This window comes from Oryx dammah, unplaced genomic scaffold (assembly GCF_014754425.2).
Source record: "Oryx dammah isolate SB20612 unplaced genomic scaffold, SCBI_Odam_1.1 HiC_scaffold_27, whole genome shotgun sequence".
NCBI lineage: Eukaryota > Metazoa > Chordata > Mammalia > Artiodactyla > Bovidae > Oryx > Oryx dammah.
This window is the reverse complement of record NW_024070211.1, coordinates 12,107,204-12,129,922: the sequence shown is the minus strand read 5'-3', so window position 1 is coordinate 12,129,922 and position 22,719 is coordinate 12,107,204.

The following is a 22,719-nucleotide window of genomic DNA, read 5'->3' as shown; positions in this document are numbered from 1 at the left end:
CCGTGCAGTCCACTTCCTGTGGTCCCCACCCTTCTACATGCTCTTGTCCAACAGGACGGCCTTGTCACTTATCTGGGGCCTCCAGGGCTAACTGTACTCTGAGTTGCAACCAGCTGGTGTCTGGGCCTTGGGAAACCTGGGTCTTCCAAAGTCAGGCTGGGGGACAGAGCGTGAAGCCCTCTTGATTTTCTGATTCTGCCTAGTCTCAGAATGAGGTCATTTCCAGGAAAAAGAAATTGAGACAATTAACAGCCAGAGTGGTGAAAATAAAACATGAACATATGGCCATTCACAATAGCATCATAAATAAGAAAATACTTAGGAATAAATTTAACAAATGAACGGCAAGGCTTGTGCACTGAATACTATGAAACATGGCTGAGATCAATTAAAGAAGATCTAAATAAATGGAGAGATATTTCATGTCCATGGGCTAAAAGACTCCATATTGTCAAGTTGGCAATTTTCCCCAAATTGATCTACATATTAAATGCAATCCCTATTTAAAAAAAAAAAAACTTAGCAATTTTTTTTACCAAAATTGACAAACTGACTCTGAAATTTATATGGAAATTTTAAGGATGAAGAATAGAGCAAATAATTTTGAAAAAGAACAAAATTGGAGGACCAATACTGCCTGACTTTGAAACATATTATCAAGCCACAGGAATCAAGACAGTGTGGCACTGATGCAAGATAAGCACATGGATCAAAGAAAAGAACCTGAAAGTCATAAAGAAAGCCGTGAAATTCATGGTGAATTGATTTTCAACAAAAGTACAAAGACAATTCAGTGTCTTGTAGAATTCTCAGGGCACGTTTGACCATTGGTTCAATCTTGTCAACAAATGGTGTTGGGACAGTTGGCTACCAACATGAACTTAAACCCTCACCTCATTCCATACACAAAAATTAACCCTAAATGGATCAAAGACTTAAATATAAAAGCTAAAACCATAAAACGCCCAGAAGAAAACAAAGGAATAGATCTTTATGACCTTGTGTTAGGCAAAGAATTCTTTGCCTTTTTGGAAGAGACCAAGAAGAAGATCAGTAAAAGAAAAAAAAAAAAAAATCAGCAAATTTCCTTTGTCAAAATTTTCAAAACTGTTTCAAAGGACATCATTAAAAATATTAAAAACAAGCCCACAGACTGGGAGGAAATATTTGTAAATAGCATACTGATTAAGGTATTATACCCAAAGTAAATCAAGAATACTTGTCTAATTTAATAATAATAAGACAAACAATCCAATTTTAAAATAGGCTAAAAACTTGGGTAGACATTCATGAAAGAAAATATATGAAGGGCTAATTAGCTCATAAAACATGATTAACATATTCAACTAATGAGATTAGTCAGGAGGTAAATGCAAACTAAAACCAACAGTGAGACACCAGTTCACACCCACTTGAATGAATATCCTTTTTTTAAAGGACAGTATCAAATATTGTTAAAGAAGTGGAGAAACAGAAACCTTCTTATGTTGCAGGTAGGAATGTAAAATGTACACTTGCTTTGGGGAAACAATATGGCAGTTTCTTAAAAAGCTAAACACAAACATATCATAACACCCAGCAATTCCATTCTCGGGAATCTCCCTAAGAGAGACAACAACAACAACAGCAACAACAACAACCTATGTTCACATAAGAGGTTCATATGCAGATGTTTATAGCAGCGTTATTCGTGACAGCCAAAATGCAGAATAACCCAAATGTCTATCAACTTTGAGTGGATACATAAAGGTGAGTATCCATCCAGCAGAATACCACTCAGCAATAAAAGGGAAGAACAACTGACCTATCATACTCATGAATGAACCTCGGATCTATTATGCAAATAAGCCAGCTACAAAAGACTATACACAGTAACAGTCCCTTTATACGGAGAGTCCACAAAAGGCAAACTTACAGTGACAGAAATCAGACCTTGAATGCCTAGGACGTTATGTATCTTTGTAGGGGAAGGGAGAAATAAGGAGTAACTGCTAACAAACATAAGGGAGCTCACTGTGATAGAGATGTTCAATAATTGGATTTTGGTGATGGTTACACAACTAGTGTGTGTGAAATATTCTTTGATATTATACATAAACTAAACTACACTAAACTGGACATGAAACAACAGACTGGTTCCAAATAGGAAAAGGAGTACATCAAGGCTGTATATTGTCACCCTGCTTATTTAACTTATATGCAGAGTACATCATGAGAAACGCTGGACTAGAAGAAACACAAGCTGGAATCAAGATTGCCGGGAGAAATATCAATAACCTCAGATATGCAGATGACACCACCCTTATGGCAGAAAGTGAAGAGGAGCTAAAAAGCCTCTTGATGAAAGTGAAAGAGGAGAGCGAAAAAGTTGGCTTCAAGCTCAACATTCAGAAAACGAAGATCATGGCATCCGGTCCCATCACTTCATGGGAACTAGATGGGGAAACAGTGGAAACAGTGTCAGACTTTATTTTTGGGGGCTCCAAAATCACTGCAGATGGTGACTGCAGCCATGAAATTAAAAGATGCTTACTCCTTGGAAGAAAAGTTATGACCAACCTAGATAGTATATTCAAAAGCAGAGACGTTACTTTGCAGACTAAGGTCCGTCTAGTCAAGACTATGGTTTTTCCTGTGGTCATGTATGGATGTGAGAGTTGGACTGTGAAGAAGGCTGAGCACCAAAGAATTGATGCTTTTGAACTGTGGTGTTGGAGAAGACTCTTGAGAGTCCCTTGGACTGCAAGGAGATCCAACCAGTCCATTCTGAAGGAGATCAGCCCTGGAATTTCTTTGGAAGGAATGATGCTAAAGCTAAAGCTAAAGCTCCAGTACTTTGGCCACCTCATGTGAAGAGTTGACTCATTGGAAAAGACTCTGATGCTGGGAGGGATTGGGGGCAGGAGGAGAAGGGGATGACTGAGGATGAGATGGCTGGATGGCATCACAGACTCGATGGACGTGAGTCTGAGTGAACTCCAGGAGATGGTTATGGACAGGGAGGCCTGGCGTGCTGCGATTCATGGGGTCGCAGAGAGTCGGACACGACTGAGTGACTGAACTGAACTGAACACTACAATGCATTTTATGAAATAAAAGAGAACATTTTAGATACAGCAAATTTTAAATAAACATAGTTAAGATCAAAAAGATAAATTAGACACTGCCAGCTTATCTTCAGCCCTTGCCTTAAGCAGGCTGATCAAAACAACTTGAAATACACAAATGAGTCTTTCTCTGTTCTATGAAGCAGTAAATGGATATCCTTGGTATTTAAATATATTAATATAACCTGTTATATAGACCTAACTATAAAACCAGTCTCCTAGAGGTTTTGAGATGCCATTCACCATCTCTGTAAAAGGTTGAACATTACCAGTCAAATTTAGTCATATGTTTACAAAGGGAAAACAGTATTAAAATATTGTTTTCTTTTTTAGTTTTTTGGCTGCTTGCTGAATCAAAATTACTATCAAAATTCAAAAAGCTGATCATGATTTAGCCACAAGCCAATCTTATTTAAATCAGGACTTTCCAGCAGAAATATTCTATCAGCCTTTTATGATCTGAATTCTTGTATATGCAATCAATTTAGATACTATACATATAAAAAGGTCATAGACATTTCTATTTTGTAATAAATAAGTAGTTGTCTTGACATAAGCTATCAAGTCTGAGAAACCTGTATGCAGGTTAAGAAGCAACAGTTAGAACTGGACATAGAATTGTATATTGTCACTCTGCTTATTTAACTTATACACAGAGTACATCATATGAAATCCCAGGCTGGATGAATCACAAGCTGGAATCAAGATTGCTGGGAGAAATATCAACAATCTCAGGTGTGCAGATGATAGCACTCTAATGACAGAAAGTGAAGAGGAACTAAAGAGCCTCTTGATGAGGAAGAAAGAGAAGAGTGAAAAAGCTAGCTTAACTCTCAATGTTCAGAAAAATAAGATCATCCAGCCTCATTACTTCATGGCAAATAGATGGCAGAAAAATGGAAACAGTGGCAGATTTTATTTCCTTGGGCTCCAAAATCACTGCGGACCATGACAACAGCCACAATATTTGAAGACACTTGCTCTGTGGAAGGAAAAATATGACAAACCTAGACCAACCTAGACAGCATATTAAAAAGCAGAGACATTAATTTGCCAACAAATTAGTCAAAGCTATGGTTTTTCCAGTAGTCATGTATGGATGTGAGAGTTGGACTATAAAGAAAGCTGGGCACAGAAGAATTGATGCTTTTGAACTGTGGTGTTGGAGAAGACTCTTGAGAGTCCTTTTGACTGCAAGGAGATCCAACCAGTCCATCCTAAAAGAGATCAGTCCTGGGTGTTCATTTGAGGGCCTGATGTTGAAGCTGAAACTCCAATACCTTGGCCAACTGATGTGAAGAGTTGACTCATTGGAAAAGACCCTGATGCTGGGAAAGATTGAGGGCAGGAGGAGAAGGGGACCACAGAGGATGAGATGGTTGGATGGCATCACCGACACAATGGACATGGGTTTGGGTGGACTCCAGGAGTTGGTGATAGACAGGGAGGCCTGGCGTGCTGTGGTTCATGGGATTGCGAAGAGTTGGACACGACTGAACTGACTGAACTGAGACAGCATATTATAAAGCAGAGATATTACTTTGCCTACAAAGATCCATATAATCAAAGCTATGGTTTTTCCAGTAGGATGTGAGAGTTGAACCATAAATAAGACTGAGAGCTGAAAAATTGATGCTTGTGAGATCCACAAGATCTTGTGAGAAGACTCGTGTGAGTCTGTTGGACAACAAGGAGATCAGACCAGTCAGTCCTAAAGGAAATCAACACTGAATATTCATTGGAAGTACTGATGCTAAAGCTGAAGTTCCAATACTTTGGCCACCTGATGTGAAGAGTCGACTCATTGGTAAAGACCCTGATGCTGGGAAACATTGAAGGCAGGAAGAGAAGGCGGTGGCAGAGGATGAGATGGTTGGCATCACCAACTCCATGAACATGAGTTTAAACAAACTCTGGGCGATGGTGAAGGACAGAAAAGCCTGGCCTGCTGCAGTCCATGGTGTTGCAAAGAGTTGGACATGACTTAATGACTGATCAACAACAGAAATCAAGTCTGCTCTTTCCGCCTTCTTAATGCCAGTGAAGGTTATTTTTGTTCCAAGGATGTCTCTTCTTCCTGGTGATGCCTTTGTTCTTGTGAGCACCTGCATAAGAGAGTCTAGGGGCCTGAACTGCATTTCACCCAAACAGAGCATGGGGGCTTGGCCCAGTCTAGTGCTTGGCCCTTTTCCACAGTATGGCACTGGGTACACTTCTGAGAAATCATCTCGCCCTTCTCAACATCACCCACTTTTAAATTGTTCCTTGGTCACACGTGATACAAAATTTCCAGATACAAGTCAGATGTCCACTCTCTCCACAACTTTTTAAAGATTTTTGTTTTAATGTGGACCATTTTAACGTCTTTATTGAATTTGTTACAATATTGTTTTGTGTCTTGGTGTTCTGGTCACAAGGCAAGTGAGACACTAGCTTCCCATCCAGGGATTGAACCTGGACCCTCTGCATTGGAAAGTGAAGGTTTAACCACTGGACCACCAGGCAAGTCCCAACAACTCTTGAAGTTTTACTAAAACTCACTGATTCATACTCTTAAAGTGTGGATGGAGTTTATTATAAATTATAGTCCATATTCATGAACTGTGATTCAATAATGTTAAAACATCAATTCTTCTCAACTTGACAGATAGACTCAAATCAATACCAATCAAAATCCCAGTAAGTCATTTCATGGATATTGGCACACTGATTTTTGTGGAAAGGCAAAGGACCCAGGAGAGCCAACATAATGCTGCAAAAAAATAACGAAGTTGGAGGACTCACATTATCCAATTTCAAGACTAACTATAAAGCTACAGTTTTCAAGATAATGAACGCTGGACACTTAGACCAATGGGACAGAAAAGAGAACCCCAAAACAGACTCACATAAATACAGTTAACTGAATTTTTACAAAGGCGCATGGCAAGTCAATGGAGAAATAACAGTGGTTGCAACAAAAGGTGCTGGAGTAATTGTGTAGCTATTTGCAAAAAAAAAAAAAAAAATGAACTTATCCTTCACAAAAAATTATCCTTTACAAAAATTAACATTATCCTTCAAAATATTAATTCAAAGTTGATCATAGACCTAAATGTAAAATGCAAGCTATAAAGTTTCTAGAAGGGAACACAGGAGGAAATCATGGTGACTTTGGCAGCTACTCACTCTGCCATTTCTCAGCTACCCTTTGGTCTATAGCTAAACCCCTTCTGGCTACCCCTCCAGTCTGGGAGACGATGAAGATAAACACAGCCAGACGTTAGTCACACCAGTGAAAACAGAATTTATTCAGTAACTAGTGACACTAGGTTTGGCTAGCTCAGCTGGAATTTCATCACCTCCACGAGCTTTGTTCATCATGCTGCTTCCTAAGGCCCACTTGACTTCACACTCCAGGAGGTCTGGATCTAGGTGAGTGATCACACCACTGTGTTTATTTGGGTCATGAAGATCTTTTTTGTATAGTTCTTCTGTGTATTCTTGCCACCTCTTCTTAATATCTTCTGCTTCTGATTGGGCATTTTAAAGAGAGAATGATGGAGGAGGAAGGAAGATGGCAGAGGCTTGAGCAGAGTCAGAGAAGTGAAACATTACAGAAAGTGAAAAGGAAGATTGGTCCATGTTAAAAAAAAAAAAAAACTCATCTGGGTTTTCTCAGTGGCACTCAATGAGTTAAGCTCCTGCCCTCCCATGAAGGCTGAGAGACTGCAGCCATATCTTCAGGTGTTGGCTAGAAGAACAAATAATAACTGCTATTGGCAGCCTGGAGTTTTGTCAAGCAGGCTCTTTAAGAGGGGCTGTGGACATCCTACGGAGAAGGCAATGGCACCCCACTCCAGTCCTCTTGCCTGGAAAATCCCATGGACAGAGGAGCCTGGTGGGCGGCAGTCCACGGGGTCGCAAAGAGTCGGACATGACTGATCGACTTCACTTTCACTTTTCACTTTCATGCATTGGAGAAGGAAATGGCAACCCACTCCAGTGTTCTTGCCTGGAGAATCCCAGGGATGGGGGAGCCTGGTGGGCTGCCGTCTATGGGGTCGCACAGAGTCGGACACGACTGAAGCGACTTGGCAGGAGCAGCAGCAGTGGACATCCTAGGGATGTGCCCTTGAGCTGTTAGAAACTATGTTAGTGTTTTGTTCAATTCTTTATAGGCTAAGGTTAGGCCTAGTAAGAGGAGGGCCCAGAGGAGCCAGGCTAGAGTTCAGTCAAGGAAAGGATTTTTGTCAGAAACCAGGGCCACGTCTTCATTCTGGGCTGCCAGTTCAACCTACTTGTGATGTTTAGGGCTTTGCTAAATCTCCTGTGGCATCAGCTCCCCAGGTAAGTTCTTCTTAAAAGCCTTCTCTGTGAGAGAGTTGGCAGTGCCAGTTTCCCTTGAAATATAGATCTTATTCATCTCTGTTCCCCTACCGTGCCAAGCGCAGCACCCAGCTCTTAGAAAGAACTTGGGAAAATATTGGTTGAATTGGACAGAACTTGAAACAGAAATTGAGCATGTTTTTAAGGGTTGCATTGAAGCATAAAAGAAATGGGTTTATAAATCAAAATCTTTTTCTGTAGGCCCCTGGTGAGTGCAGCATTTCAAGGAAGGCTTTGGCAAACCTTTTCTGTAAAGTGTGGAATTGCTTTCTATTGCGAACAGCTCTTCTTTGTAAGGCTGTTTCACACGCACGCATGAGCTTGTGTGCACAAATTACAGAGGTAATATGTGATTTTGGGTAGAAGGAAAGAGAGAGAGAGAAGAAAGAGTTAGGGAAGAAGAAAGGAAAGGAAGAAGGGAAGCAAGAAGCCAGGAAGGTAGGGCGAGAGGGGCGAATATGCCGTTGGATATACAAGCCTGGAGTTCAGGGAAAGGTCCAGGCTGAAATGTACATTTGGGAGCCATCAGTGTATGAAAGGCATATAAAGCCACAAGCTGGTGAAGTGCCCAAGGGGGTGGGGGAGGGTAAGGAGAAGAGAACATGGCGCAGAACCCTAGAATAACTCCAGGGTAATAGGTTGAGGAGCCAAGAAAGAACCAGCAAAGGAGACAGAGGAGAAGAAATCAGGGAGGCAGCAATCAAGAGAGGGTGGGAACCCAGAGCAGAGAGGAGAAAAGGTTTCAGAGAGGCATGAGCAACTATTCCAAATACTGATAGTTCAAATGTCATTGAAACTTGACCATTGGGTTTATTAATTCATGGCTAATTGGTGAGCTTGTCAAGAGCAGTTATGGTGGAGTGTGAGGGGCTGAGATCGTTAGAGTGCAGCGAGAAGAAAATGAGAAGAGGGAAATCAAAGATAGTAAAAACAGTGACTCCTTTGTTTTTACTGTAAAGGGATGCAAAGACAGCATAAGAGATTTAATACTGATTTTATTTGGGGGGATTAGAGGCTGGTGTGTTTGTGCATAGGTGGCCCTCGTGGTGAAGATCCCACCTGGCAATGCAAGAGACATAAGAGACTCAGGTTCACGCCTTGGGTCGAGAAGACCCCCTGGAGGAGGGCATGGCAACTCACTCCAGTATTCCTGCCTGGAGAAGCCCCATGGACAGAGGAGCATGGCGGGCTACAGTCCATGGGGTTGAAAAGAGTTGGACACGACTGAAGCGAATGAGCATGCACGTGTGTGTACACTAGTTGGAACGATCCAGGAGAGATGGGAACTTTGATGATGTAGGCAAAATGGGAAGGGATCTCGGGCACAAATAGCCTTGAATAAGGGACAGAGAGTTCATGTAACCTCAATGCATGAGGAATTTTTCTGAGAATCTCCCACAGATATACACCCAGCCAGATACTTATCTATGTACAAACCAAGACTATTAGAATCTTTATCATGCTGTTCACATTTTTCAACACACTACTTCCTTTATTCAAAAACACATCAAGAATATTCTCCCAAGTCACAACCTAGAGGCCAAATTCAATCATTTTAATGGCTGCTCAGTATTCAGTGGTATGGCTGTACCATAATTTAAGTAACCAATCTCCTACTGATGGACATTTAGATTTCTCCAGTTTTGCTATTACAAATAACACCATTGTGAAGACCCTTACATAGCTTTGTACTCTATGCGGTATTTCGGAATGAGCAACTCCTACAAGTTAAATTTCTGAGACAGGATATGTGCATTCTGAATTTGGATAGACACTGACCAACTGTCCTCTGCTAAGGCCGCATGCATGTGTGTGTGCCAAGTCACTTCGGTTGTGTCTGACTCTGTGTGACCCCGTGGACTGTAGCCCACCAGGCTCTCCTGTCCATTGGATTTTCTAGGCAGGAATACTGGAGTGAGTTGCCATGCCCTCCTCCAGGGGGTCTTCCCGACCCAGGGATCAAACCCACGTCTCTTACATCTCCTGCATTTGGCAGGATTGTTCTTTAACCACTGGAGCCACCTGGGAAGCCCCCTGCTAAGATCACCCCAATGAATATCCCACCAGCAGAACGCGAGAGAGGGAGTATAACACCAGGGGGTTGGTTTGAGTTTGGACTTTCCATCACCAACGTGCTTAAAGTGCTTCAGCCCGAATGTATGTGTCACAGCCGTAAGTGACCAACTTTGGTCCTCTCCTCTTCAGGCTGCAGAAATGTGCTGACTCCAGCAGGTGTGGGGAGCTGGAAAGGCAGAGAATTGGGACAGCGAGAAAGGAAAGAACAGAAAACATGGGCAGAAGTGCAGATCTGAAGAGCTATTGGGTGCGCAAGGCAGGGAACTGGCCTCTAACCTGGTTCTTCAACACTGCTATGGGGACCCATATAAATGGCTCAGCTGCTCACTTTCTGATCACAACAAATGTGTTTGTCTGGATCCAAGTGGAAGTGAAGTTGCTCAGTTGTGCCCAGCTCTTTGTGACCCAATGAACTGTACAGACCATGGAATTCTCCAGGCCAGAATACTGGAGTGGGTAGCCATTCCCTTCTCCAGGGGATCTTCCCAACACAGGGATCGAACCCAGGTCTCCCGCATTGCAGGAGGATTCTTTACCAGCTGTCTGGATCCAGGGAAATGGCAGGCATGAAAATGAGATTGTAAATGTAGGGGCAGAAACTGCAGGGTAGTCACCTTCCTCTTCTTTCTTACTAACACAACCCCAGTTTGGTTGGGGGCAGCAATTTCCCCTGCTTAAAAACACTACATTTTCCACCCTTCTGCAGGCTGTCATGTGACACAGCTCTGGCCAATGAGATGGGAAAACATACAGTCTTGTCCCCTGCAGGAAGTCATATGGCACAATTCCTACCAATGAGACAGGGGTAGAGGTTGCTGCGGGGCATTCTGGGAAATTCCCTGGAAGGTCAGGGGCCTCTGGATTCTCCTGGTTGGCCACCCCCTGCCCAGGTTGAAAGATAGGCTGAAGCTCACGTGGAACAGCCATGCTGTGACCTCAAGGGCGTCCGCACACCCAAGGACTCTGAGGAGAGATAGAGAGGGAGGCTGGCCCGATGGCATTTTCAAGCTATTTCATAACCCCCGACCCCAACCTTCGTCCCATCTAGATGTCTCATTGGATGAAAAATACAACTTCTAACCTTCTGCATCTTCCTTGGTCAGATTTCCATTACCCTCAGGAAGGCCATTCCCAGCTGTAGGAGTGGAAAGGTGACAAGCTACCAGAAACTGGACTCCAGGCAACCTGACCACACCCTCTTCACCACTGACCAGCTGTGTGAGAGAGCCCAGAGCGCTGGGCCTCTCTGAACCTGGTTCTTATATATATAAGTAGGGCGACAGTTCCAGGGACTCCAGTCTTGCTGGGATCTAGGAAGATAACAGTGACACAAACTCTTTGAAGTCTCCTGTCCTGAGACACAGAGAGCTAGCCTTGATCTCTGAATGGTGGGCAACTAACTTTGCACAACCCCTAACTGCTTTCTGACCCTGTTGTTTCACGTTTAAATAGGAGGGTGAATACACCTTGCAAAGGGCTTCCCTTGTGGCTCAGCTGCTAAAGAATCCGCGTGCAATGCAGGAGACCTGGGTTCAATCCCTGGGTTGGGACGATCCCCTGGAGAAGGGAAAGGCTACCCACTCCAGTATTCTGGCCTGGAGAAGTCCATGGGATCGAAAAGAGTCAGACATGACTGAGTGACTTTCACTCACTCCCTCATTTAAGGGAGAGAGGTTGTTGGTGCGTAAATGTGTATAACTTAAGAGGGTTGATGGTCCCCACCAAGGGTCATGAGAAGGGCAGCTGAGGGCTCAAGCAGTCAGCCAGATCAGTGGGTAGTGGGAGAGCATTAGCCTGGGAGTCAGGAGCCCTTCTACCTGGTTCGCTCTGCCTGTCTTGCAATGCCCTGCCTCTCCTGGGTCTCAGTCTGCCTCCTATAAGATGCAGGGTTTTGGCTAGATGACCATGGATAGCCTCACCAGCTCTCATACTCCAGAGTTAATTTGTCTGCTTTCACAGACCTGCAGGGAAATAGGATCTGATGGCAGAGGTTGGGGTCAATTACTGATCAGGAGTTTGAAGTGTGAAGAGCCCCAGGATCCTCTGAGACTCTCAAGCAGGGCCCAGCTGGGTGTATCTCCTGAGACACCTGCTCATGTAGGAGAGAGGGTGGGAGGGACAGGCAGGTGATGAGGGACCCCCTTTTCCACTCAGCCAGGGCAGAGTGGACTCTGGCCCACGTAGCCTGTCCTGCCTGTCTGAGTGAGAGCCAGGCTTGCCTTGCAGAGCTTTCATTGTAATTCTGCAGCTCCTCTGAGCAGATGGACACCAGCAGAACAACCTCTCTCTGGGAAGACCTGAGTCTTCTGATAATGAACTGTGGGACCCTGAGACAGTCACTTAAATTTTCTAGGTCTGTTGCCTTTTCTCTGAACACAAGGATGTCAGACCAGGTGCTTTTGAAGATTCTTCCAACATGAAAAAATAGATTCTGGGTTTAGGATAATAGTAGTCACACTCTCATTAAACTGTTTGGAAGATGAAATAAGATCACCCATACTTCACATCTACTAGGCTTTTCTCCCCACTAGTCCCTTGATTTTACACATTTGTTTTTCTTGCCCTCCACCCTAAGGCCAGTAGAGGATATCTATAAGCCATTGCCACCTGGTGCCCTGGCACCCTTTTACTAGTAAAGCTGTAATTTCTCCCTGAGGATTTCCTCCTCCCCTACGCTCAGCCCGTCTCTGGCTTAGGCTGGATCAACCCCACTTCCGGACTGCAGGATGATTCTTTGTTGGATTAAGCCAATCACCACATTTCTCCTCACTGACCCAGATCAGTTCAGGGATAAGTGTACGGCCCTTGGAGCCAATAGAAATCAGCCCAGGACTTTTGATTAGTTGTTGAGGAAGCTCTCTCTTCTCTGCTGGACTTCAGTCTGGAGGGAAAACCATCTGGCCTCCAAGAAGGGGGATCTGAGCGTGACTCTGCGGAAGGTAGAGAGGCTAAAAGATGGAAGAGGTCCTGGTAGCATCATTTGAGCCCCTGCAACAAGGTCGAAGAAAAGGCTCATCCCTGAGCTTGTCAGTGGCATAAAACCAATAAATCCCTTCTGAGCTCAAGCCAGGTTGCACTGAGGTTCCTGTCACAGGAAATGAAAGAGCCTAATGGCTGCCTCCCCTCCAGCATCTAAGTCTCCAAGCTGAGACCAGCACAAAACTTTGTTGTGTCAACCTCTCCCCCAGGGGTGTGAGTCAGGTTCGTCTCCCGCTGCCCCTTCTCCCTCTTTTCTTTCCTCCCACAGAGGAAGCTGCAGAAACCACCCTGTAATGGCATCTCCAAGGGCGAGGGCACATTATCCCCAGACTCTAATGAACCGAACAGCCGTGTCACTGCCAGACCCACATCACGCAGTGACTGTGGGGGCTGCTGACTCTGCACTGTGGCTTCCTGGTGCTGACGTGCCTTCTTCTGGCAGAAGATGGATTTGAGCTGGGAAGCCACTGGTCAGTTTAAGATGGGGGTGGGGGGAGGCATTTACACAGAACCCTCTAGAATTAAGGCTCTGGGAGAGGTCTTAGAAATGATCTCGTTCTGCAGAAGTACAGACAGGCCGAGCAACTGGCCCTAAGTCACACAGTGGTCTGGAGGCTGAGTTAGGCCCAGAACCCAGATCTCCCTGAGGTCCAGCTATTCCCTTCACTCTGCCATGGCTCCCTCCCAGGATTAGACTTGCTTCTTCCCCAGGTCCTAAGCAATGGTCCCGTAGAATCCCTGCTATCTCCAAGAACCTACACTACACTGAATGCTCCCAGTTATGTGCCAGGTCTTCCCAGCTATTCCACTAACAGGCCCTGCATCAGTGGATGCAGAAGGGATATGGATGGACACCGCGTGGTCTGAGGCACTCATTCCCAGGGCCTGTGGTGAATCTCTGAGCTCAGGCATTGCCCCCTTTCTCAGATATTATGGGTGCTCTCTTCAGCCGGATCTCTAGGCACCACCTGCTCCCAGCCCTCACGGTGGGTGGAGCTCTGCCGGCTTTCAGGACACACCCTGCTCTGTTTTGTTTCTGGAAGGCCTGGACTGACCTTGCCGGCCATCTCTCACCGGCCCCCAGTTTCTCTAAATGCTGTCTCTTATCAGCTCTGTTTGGGCTCCCTCCAAAGCTCTCTTGTCTGTTAGAGCAGAGAAGTCTATTGCCACTTCCCTGACTCTCCATGTCTGGTTCTCCTCAATGCAGATCCACCTTCTCATTGCCCAGTGGTGCCCAGAGCCTCCTCAGACAAGCAGCAGTGGGATAGGGGAGGCCCAGAAGCCAGGGTTCCCCATCCCCATCTCACCCAGCTCAGCAAGTCATCTGGCACCCACTTCAAGTCAACAGGCACTTATCCGAGCAGGTGCTGTGCACAGTACCATGCTGAGAGCCTCCCACAGCCCCTCTCCTGGGACCCTCACTAGTGCTCCGTGAAGGAGGGTTCATCAGCCCTCCTTCCAAGTGGAGAAACTAGGGACATGCCCCCAAGGTCACCCACCTGACCCTAAGACACCCTGAAGGGGATGCACACGCATCCTCCTACTGCCCCCGTCTACAGAGAGGTGGTTTTCTGTAACCTCCAGGTACAGTCTCCCTTCTTCTATAATTGGCTGTTGTTTACCTGGAATCATCCCATGGATCCCACTGAGATCAGAGTTGCCTCCTGGAACCCAAGGGCAGGACCACACAGTTGGCAGACCCCACAGCCCTGCTCCCAAGAGGTCCTTGTTTAACCACAGTTACCAGGGCGCTGGGTCTACAGGAGGCCTGCCCCGCTTTGGACTTTTCAGCAAATCACAAAAGGACTTGTTATCAAAACTGATTTGTGGAGGTTGAAAGGCTTTGGATGAAGATCTCAGTGGTGGGACAGCTGTACTCAGGCAAAAATGCAAGGCCATGAGCTGTCTGGGTGAAACACGATGACTGTCATGAAATTTTAATTAAACCCTTACTGGCATGAATAATTGAGGACGAGAGTCAGGGTCGATGACTCCCTCGGGCCTGCTCGGGAAGGAGAGCTGGGGCAGCCTCGGAGGAGCAGGGCCCTGGGGGCATCTGCCGACACCCAACACCCGAGGGCCATGGTGGGACTTCACCCTCACCGGCCCCAGGAGCTTCCCCCTTCCCCCTCCCCTCAGGGAAGTCATTTCTCCCCACTTCCTGTTCTCCTTGACTTGGCTGGAAGCAGGGGAGAGGAATAGATAGAAGAGCCAGAAAAGCAAGAGGGCTTGAGGGTTGCAGGCTGGGTGGCAGTTGAACCTCAGTTATAAATCGTGATTCTCCAGCTTGCTGGCTGTGCCATCTTTCTTTAGTTATTCTTAATTGAAGGATAATGGCTTTACAAAAATGTGTTGGTTTCTGCCACACGTCAACATGAATCAGCCATAGGCATACACACGTCCCCTCCCTCTTGAACCTCCCTCCCACCTCCCACCTCATCCCAACCCCTCCAGGTGGTCAGAGAGCACCAATCTGAGCTCCCTGAGTCACACAGCAAGGTCCCCCTGGCCGCCCACTCTACATATGGCAGCGTGTATGCGGCTCTGTGTACATGCTACTCTCTCCATTCACCCCGCCCTCTCCCTTCTCCAGGTCTGCATCTCCACTGCATGCGTGAGTGGAGCACAGCTAAGTCCCTTCAGTCCTGTCTGACACTTTGCGACCCTATGGAGCATAGCCCGCCAGGCTCCTCTGTCCATGGGATTCTCCAGGCAAGAATACCGGAGTGGGTTGCCATGTCCTCCTCCAGGGGACCTTCCCAACCCATATCTCTTGCATCTCCTGCATCGGCAGGCAGATTCTTTACCCACTGAGTCACCTGGGAAGCCCACATCTCCATTGCCACCCTGCAAATAGGTTCCTCAACACTTCCAGACTCCACATATATGTGATATTTGTTTCTCTCTCTCTCTCTCTCTCTCTCTCTGACCCACCCCACCCTGTATAATAAGCTCCAGGTTCATCTACCTCATTAGAACTGACTCAAATCTGTTCCCTTTTAATGACTAATACCCCACCACCCACATGCACCACAGCCTCTCCATCCTCTCTCATCCTTTGATGGACAGCCAGGCTGGCTCCATGTCCTAGCCACTGTAAACAGTGCTGCAATGAGTACTGGGGTCACTCTGCCATCTTCAGCAAATCACTGTAACCTCTTTGAGCTTCAGTTTCCTTATCTGAAAACTGAGGACTATAATTCCCATCATTTTAGAAATGCTGATCATTTTCTCCCAGCCTGTCCCTCCCTGCACAGCCCATAGCCCTGGTAAGCTCCTCTCCCCCTTCCACCACCACCAGCAATCCTCAGCTTACAAACAGGACTGAGATGAACAGGGGGTCCACACTGGCCCAGCTATCGAATTTCCGCTCCTGGGAATCTCAGTTTGGAACATAGAGTCAGAGTCACCGAGCTCTGGTAGCAAGCTGAAAGTGCAAGGAGCTCAGGGCAGATGGACGCTACCATTTTCATGTGGTCACGGTGGCTCAGGGTGAGCAGAGATGCCCCCCTACGCACACACCCATGCTCATGAATGAGCACAATTGAAAACTGAAGAAAGCTGAGCAAGATGGGTGGGTTGCATCAATGTCAATCTCCTGATTATGATATTGTCTTGCAGCTTCACAAGATGTTACTATTAGGGAGAAACGGATAAAGGGCACACAAGATCTGTCTTATTCCTTTCTTTTTTTAAACTAAACTAAGTGTCAGTTCCTCCACAGGTTGATAGGTGCTCTCCTGGCTGGGGGCTGTGGTAGAATCCGTCTGGCCTAAATGATATGGGCAGGGCTCCCATTAGATCCAGTGGAAGAAGGGGCTTATCTGGGCGCCATCTGTTGCCAAGTGGGGCTAATAAAGAAACGGGGCCTGGGTCTCCTTCTTCTGTAGGGTGGGCGACAGGCTTCTAAGACATCCTGCTACCATATTGTTCCTCCAGTCCTGGGGTTCCTAACCCATCTGCCTTCCTCTGTCCACTTTTCAGAGTGCTCCTTTGGTTCTCTTGTTATTTCCAACAATGATAGTTACACCCTAGGGAAGAACAGGAAAAGATTACTGTATAATTTCCTATAACTTCATAGGACTCTTCAATTATCCCCACCCCCTAAAAGGTTAATTTTTAAAATAAAATAAATGTATGCCAGGAAAAAAAATAAATAAGACTAACACTATCAATCTCATTGGATCATTGTAAGAATTAAGTACATTAATATATGCAAGAACTTAGCGCATGCTTGGCACGCAAGGGTGCATGACAGATATTCATTCTTCTCCAGTAATTTAGGAATGTCATGTTCCTAATTTTTTTTTTTTTTTTTTTGTAGCTCAGAGTATATTTTTTCCCTAAAGCTTTGTTATAGACTGGGGTTAATCCAAAAGTCCTAATGGCTTCTATTACTGCGAAGCATGACAACAAGGCTTCTTTGGGGAAATGTAGCCTGAACTCCTCCCTTCCCTGGGCCATACCCAAGACATGGGGGAAAAAAATTGCTTGGGTACCCAAAGCAGAGAGAGAAAAGCAGAGTGAAACCAGGCTCTACAGTCATGAAGAGTCAGAGTCAGTGGAAACCAGGAGCCTGAACGCGCCTCCCATTCAGGTCCCATTTAGAACACCAGAGATGCCACCCACGGTTGATCGGCAGAGGGGTGGGGGTTGGGGCAGGGACCTTTTGTGCGCCAGGTTGTGTGTGTCTCACCCCATTAATTCTCACTACCACTCTCCAAGGAAGGGACTGTGTGAAGCTGTTTTACAGCTCAAGGAACTGACACAGACTGAGACCCCCTCCTCCCTGGGGCCGCGGGGGAGTCTTGGACTCACAGAGAAGCCTCCATCTGAGTATCACTTGTCCTGGTGCCCAGATCCCTCTTTCTAGGTCTGCACCGCATCCTCCCTTCTCCTCCTCCCCAGAGCCCTGGGCTGTCGCTTCCTTAATGTGCCTGCTTTAATTATTACCTCCAAAGAAGACTTGATCCAGGAGGCACACCCAGAAGACCTGCTTCTGATAACTGAAGGCATCCTGCCTCCCTCGGATGCAAAGGGAGCCCCTGGAGTAACACACCACTAAATTCTGCCAGGGCTGAGCAAACCCTGACGTGGTGCATCCCCACCCTGACCCCACCCTCACAGGCACTGGACCTGCATGGGGAGGGCGCAGGGGCTGAAGCCCAGCTTTCTACAGAGCCAAGAGGTCAATCCAGGACTCTGTGCTGCACAGCCAAGAATGGGGTGGGTGGGGCCGGAGGGATCGGCACACAGCCAGTAGCAGCTCCAGGCTGTGCACTCCCAGTGGGCCCCTGAGACCCAGTCACACCTGGCCTGGCCAGACCCATCACGGGACACTCCTGGGTGTTCAGGCATCCCTAGGGACCCTGCTCCTAACCAGGCACTACTCGCTTTCCCCTCTGCCTTAGCTGTGGGATTCAGCTTTCCTAGGCCTGACTCCCAGCTTCCCCCTGGGCTTTGCTGTGGAACAGTCCTCCTGCCCCAAATCCAAGCTCTGTCCAGGATGGGAGCCATCCTCTGACTTGACCTTTCACGATGCACCCCAAGACCAGCCTCGGGAGCCCAGCCAGCCTGTTCACTGGGCCACCCCACCCCACACCCTGGCAGGCTCCCTGTAGGCAGTGCACGAGTTGGACATGGGTTAGCGTGTGGGCTTGGGGATTGATCACACTGCTAGGCGTTCTTCTGCTCCACCACTTCCTGTCTGTGTCATTCGGGCAGGTTACTAACCTCTCTGAATCCCAGCTCCCTCATCGTAAGATCCTTTTCCCTCTATAGACCTCAGCTTCCCCTCTGCAAAAAAAAAAAAAAAAAAAGGCACACATCACTGGCTTGTCCCTTTCTGTGTTTTAGACAGAGTGTGAGCTCCACAGGGCAGGGCCAAGCTCATTTTGCTCGCCACCATGTCCCAGCATCCTGCACGCAGTAGGCCCTCAGTAAGCACTTATCACATCAATGTACAAACAAGGTGTACACTTACCACCCTGCTGCCCAGCATGTGCTCCGTGCACCAGCGGCATCACCTGGAGCACACTAGAAGCGCAGCATCTCTGAGCCCACCCAGCCTCTGCATCAGAATCACACCTGCACAACCCAGGGAGAGACAGCACGGAAGGCCCAGCGGGGGCCTCTCTCTGCCCACAGGGAGGGCCAGGTTTAGGTGGGATGCGTGTAGATCCAAGTGGTCTAGTGGCAGTGGGAAGCTGTCTGTCACTGGCAGGGGGCTGGGTTGGCCTCGGTTAAGTGAGGATGGACTTTGCTGTTCAGAGTCCAGGTGCTCCATGCACAGGAATGTTTTGTGATCGTAGCAGACGCCGTGGGAGCCCCTCCTGCGTTCCCTGGGCACGCGCCCTCACACACCAAGGAAGGCAGTCGCCTGAGGACACCTGCAACTCTGTGCCTCCTGTTTCCTCCACTAGAGCATGTCCAAAAACATTCACTCACAAAACAGAGTGTCCACTACGCGCCGGGAGCCATGTCAGGCTGGGGACACAGCTCTGAGCGGGACAGGGAAGGGCCCGTCCTCGTGGAGCTGACGTTCGGTGGGGAAGCGTGAGCAGACGCAGCTGTGTCCAGAGGCAGGTGGTGGCACGAGGTAGGGGCGGGGTGAGGGGGCGGGGCGACAGCGTGCCTGCGGGTCAGAGGCTGACGTGGCCTCGCTGTGCGCAGGGTGAGGAGGGGGCCAGGGCTCATCCCGCTTGAACCTCCCGCCCCACGCAGAGCTGGGCACGGGCTGCCCTCGGACAACACCTGCTGATTGAGCGTCAGAGGGAGGGAGCCCCCTCCCCACGCACTTCTGTGAGGGAGAGGTGGACAAGAGGGGCGGAGGGCTAATCTCTGTTCTCCAGCCGCTGATGCAATGTCTCCACACCGCCACGTTCCTGGAGAACTGGGGCCCCGGCACCCCCTTTTCCCAAGGTCTACAGGCTCCTTGCAGCAGATGGGGGAAAGGGGTGAAGAGTGAGCAGGACGCCTCCTCGTCTTTCTTTCCCAGGCAAAGCCATCACCCCCTGGAAGAGAGAAGAGTGACTCAGATACTCCACCACCCCAGTGGGGACAGGCCCGGGGTGTGGACGGAGCAGGAGGTGCTGTATCCCAAGGCAGTGAAACTGATTCACGGTGTACATTCACGTCTCGAATGCAAATGCAGACATCTGTGGCAAGCCGCAAGAGCTCAACGCAAGTGGTCCACAGGCCCTCATCACCCTCCCCGTCTTGATGCCTGACAGCCCTTAATTCCCTGTATTGCGCGTTTCAAAAGCATTGTTTTTCTCCATTTGATATAGTGAAATTCATTTAAGGTTCTCATGGTTATTTCATGTCTCCAAAGCATACTTTTCATGGGAAGATCAATTCCAAGAAAACATTTAAAGCCTGTGGAAGTTAGATCCATTAACAAATGCTAAGTGGCCAGTCGCTGACGGAGGGAGCCTTTGACTAAGGCCGAGAAGTGACAGGGAGCCCTGAAATAAGGTTCGGTAAGCCTTTTCTTTTCCCTCTGCCTGAAATTAAAGTTTGTTTGGAGACCAAAGAAGATGATCGGAAGGACAGATAGCCAGTCCGCTGTGGTAAACGGGGGAGGGGCTCCCAGATCTCTCCCTGGAAAGGGTCTGTGCTCTGCAAAGACAAAATATTTTGGTAATTGTGTGGATCGAGGGGCCCCTCGTAGTATAAATCAATCATCTTCACGTGCAAGCAAGCGGTGGGAGCAGGGGAACCTGAATGTCACCTCGATGCCAGAGTTCACCGGGGTAAGGAAGGCCAGGTCGGGGGTTATGAATCAGCAAAGATCATTTCTGGCAGGAAAGAGAGGGCTGGGGGATAGCCTAGAGAGGCAGACCACTAACTGTCAGAGATAAATGATGGGGTTCATTCCAAAGTGCTGAAAAGAGGTAACAGCCAGACCTCCGTCTGATGACAGATCCACTTAATAAACCATAACAACATCAGCTTCCAGCCACTAGGATTGTATTCACTCCTGACCCTTTTGGTGCTTTTCACGTGTGTCTTCATTTTAGTCTCATAATACTATATTGGAGCATCATTGACATAAAATAAGTTACATGTATTTAAAATGTTTGGGTATACATTTATCACTGCAATCAAGATAATCAATGAACACATCACCTCCCCAAAGTCTTCATGTGCTGCTTTATACTCCTCTCCTGTCCATCTCTGCCCTCCTCCGTCCCCATTACCTGGACAGCCATGGATCTACTTTCTGCCGCTATCAATAAGTTGGCATTTTCTAGCTTTTTATGAAAATGAAATCATAGAGCAAGGTGTTCCTTTATATCTGGCATCGGTGTAATTATTTTGAGATCCATCCACGTTGTTGCATGCATCAATAGTTATTTTATTGCTGAGTAGCATCACATTATATAGACAGGTCAAGTTTGTTCATCCATTGACCTGCCAAAGGGCATTTGGGTTGTCTCTAGTTTGAGGCTGTTGTGTTTAAAGTTCCTATGGGCTTTCAGGTTCCCACTGGGTGAACAACTGGGAGTGGATGAGCTAGACCATACGGTAGATGTTTAGCTTTATAAGAAACTGCTGAACTGTCCTCCAAACTGGTTGTACCATTTTTTACATCCCACCAGCAATGTATGAGAGCTCCAGTTCTTCCGCGCCTTGGACAAAACTTGGTATGATCCATCTTTTAAATTTTAGCCACTGTAATACCCCAGGTCTACAGAGGCATTTCACTGTGGTTCTAATTTGAGCTTTCCTAATCACTCATAATGTTCAGCATTTTTTCACACACTTATGTATTTGCCATTCATGGATCTTCTTTGATGAACTATTCAACTCCTTTGCCTATTGCTTATTGGTTGTTTGAGAGTTGTTTACATATTCTAGATCTAAATATTTTATCATATACATGTTTTACAAACATTTTCCTCAAGTCCATGACCTATATTTTAATTCTCTTATTATCTTTCAAAGAATAAATGTCTTCAGCTGTCATTAACTTCAATTTATCAGTGTTTTCTTATAAGGATCATGCTTTGTCAATCATATTTAAGAAAGCTTTGCTTAACCCAAGGTCAAAAAGATTTTCTCCTCTTGTTCTAGAAGTTATATCATTTTAGGATTTATACTTAGATTTGTGATCCACTTTGAATTAAGTTTTTAAGTGATGTAAGGTATGAACTCTTTTGCATAGGCAGGTGAATTTCACCTTGAAGGGAACAATTTTTAGGCCATGGCCCAACAATTCATAATAAACATGAAAGTGGGGGCCACTTGTTGGCCAGGACCCCCAGTGCAGAGATGATTGCCTGAAGTGTGCTGTTTCTTGGGTCCCCTCCTTTATCTGGGTCTTCCTGGCTAAAGGATGGAAAAGAGCAACATTTTACCATACTTCTATCACCCATGATGGTTATCAGCACCATTCACATAATCAATGAATTTCCATTGCTATTCACTCAGTGAATCCCACAGGAATTTCCAAGTAGCCAAAGAGTCTGGGGGAGGGATAACCTACTCTCACACGCGGCATTTGGCACAAGACTGAGGACAGGGGAAGCCACCCCCTTCTGCAGGAGGAACATGCCAGAGGGCCCAAATTTGGCTCCACCATGTCTCAAAGTCTTACGCCTTAAGGAGGCTTCTGCCTTCATGCTCCGGTGTAATGCACGTCTGGGTAGAGAGGGTCACAAGCTCAAGGTCTGTGAGAGTCTCCATTGTCCAGAAAGCCCAGCATGGAGCCAGTTATTTGCTGTTTTAATCATGTGTAGCTAGAGGCTGAGAGCATTTTCTTGCATTAGTGCTGGGAGCCAGCGTGAGGAATCCCACCCATGACAAGGTCATGCGGCAGAGATCTGATGTGCAAGGTCGAGTCAGATCTCAGGTTTTCCCCCTGGCATTTCCTGAGCATGTACCCCCCCAAAATAAGAATCTGCTTGCTTTTCCACTCTTCTGACATTCTCTGGAAAAAGTCAATCCAGGGCTTTAGTCTTCTGCATTTGAAAGAGTGTTTCAATCCAAAAACCCCTCTGATGGCTTTTTAGCCTGCCTGCAGGACTCGTACAGCTGCGCATGTGATTGCTTGAGGCCTCCTGACTGCGGGAGGCACAGGAAGCTTAAAACATCCTAGGAATGTAGGGGCTTCCGAGGAGTCAAAATCATTAGAATAGGACTGATTAAAGGTTTCATTTGTTGAGCCAATACTTGCTGCCAAATT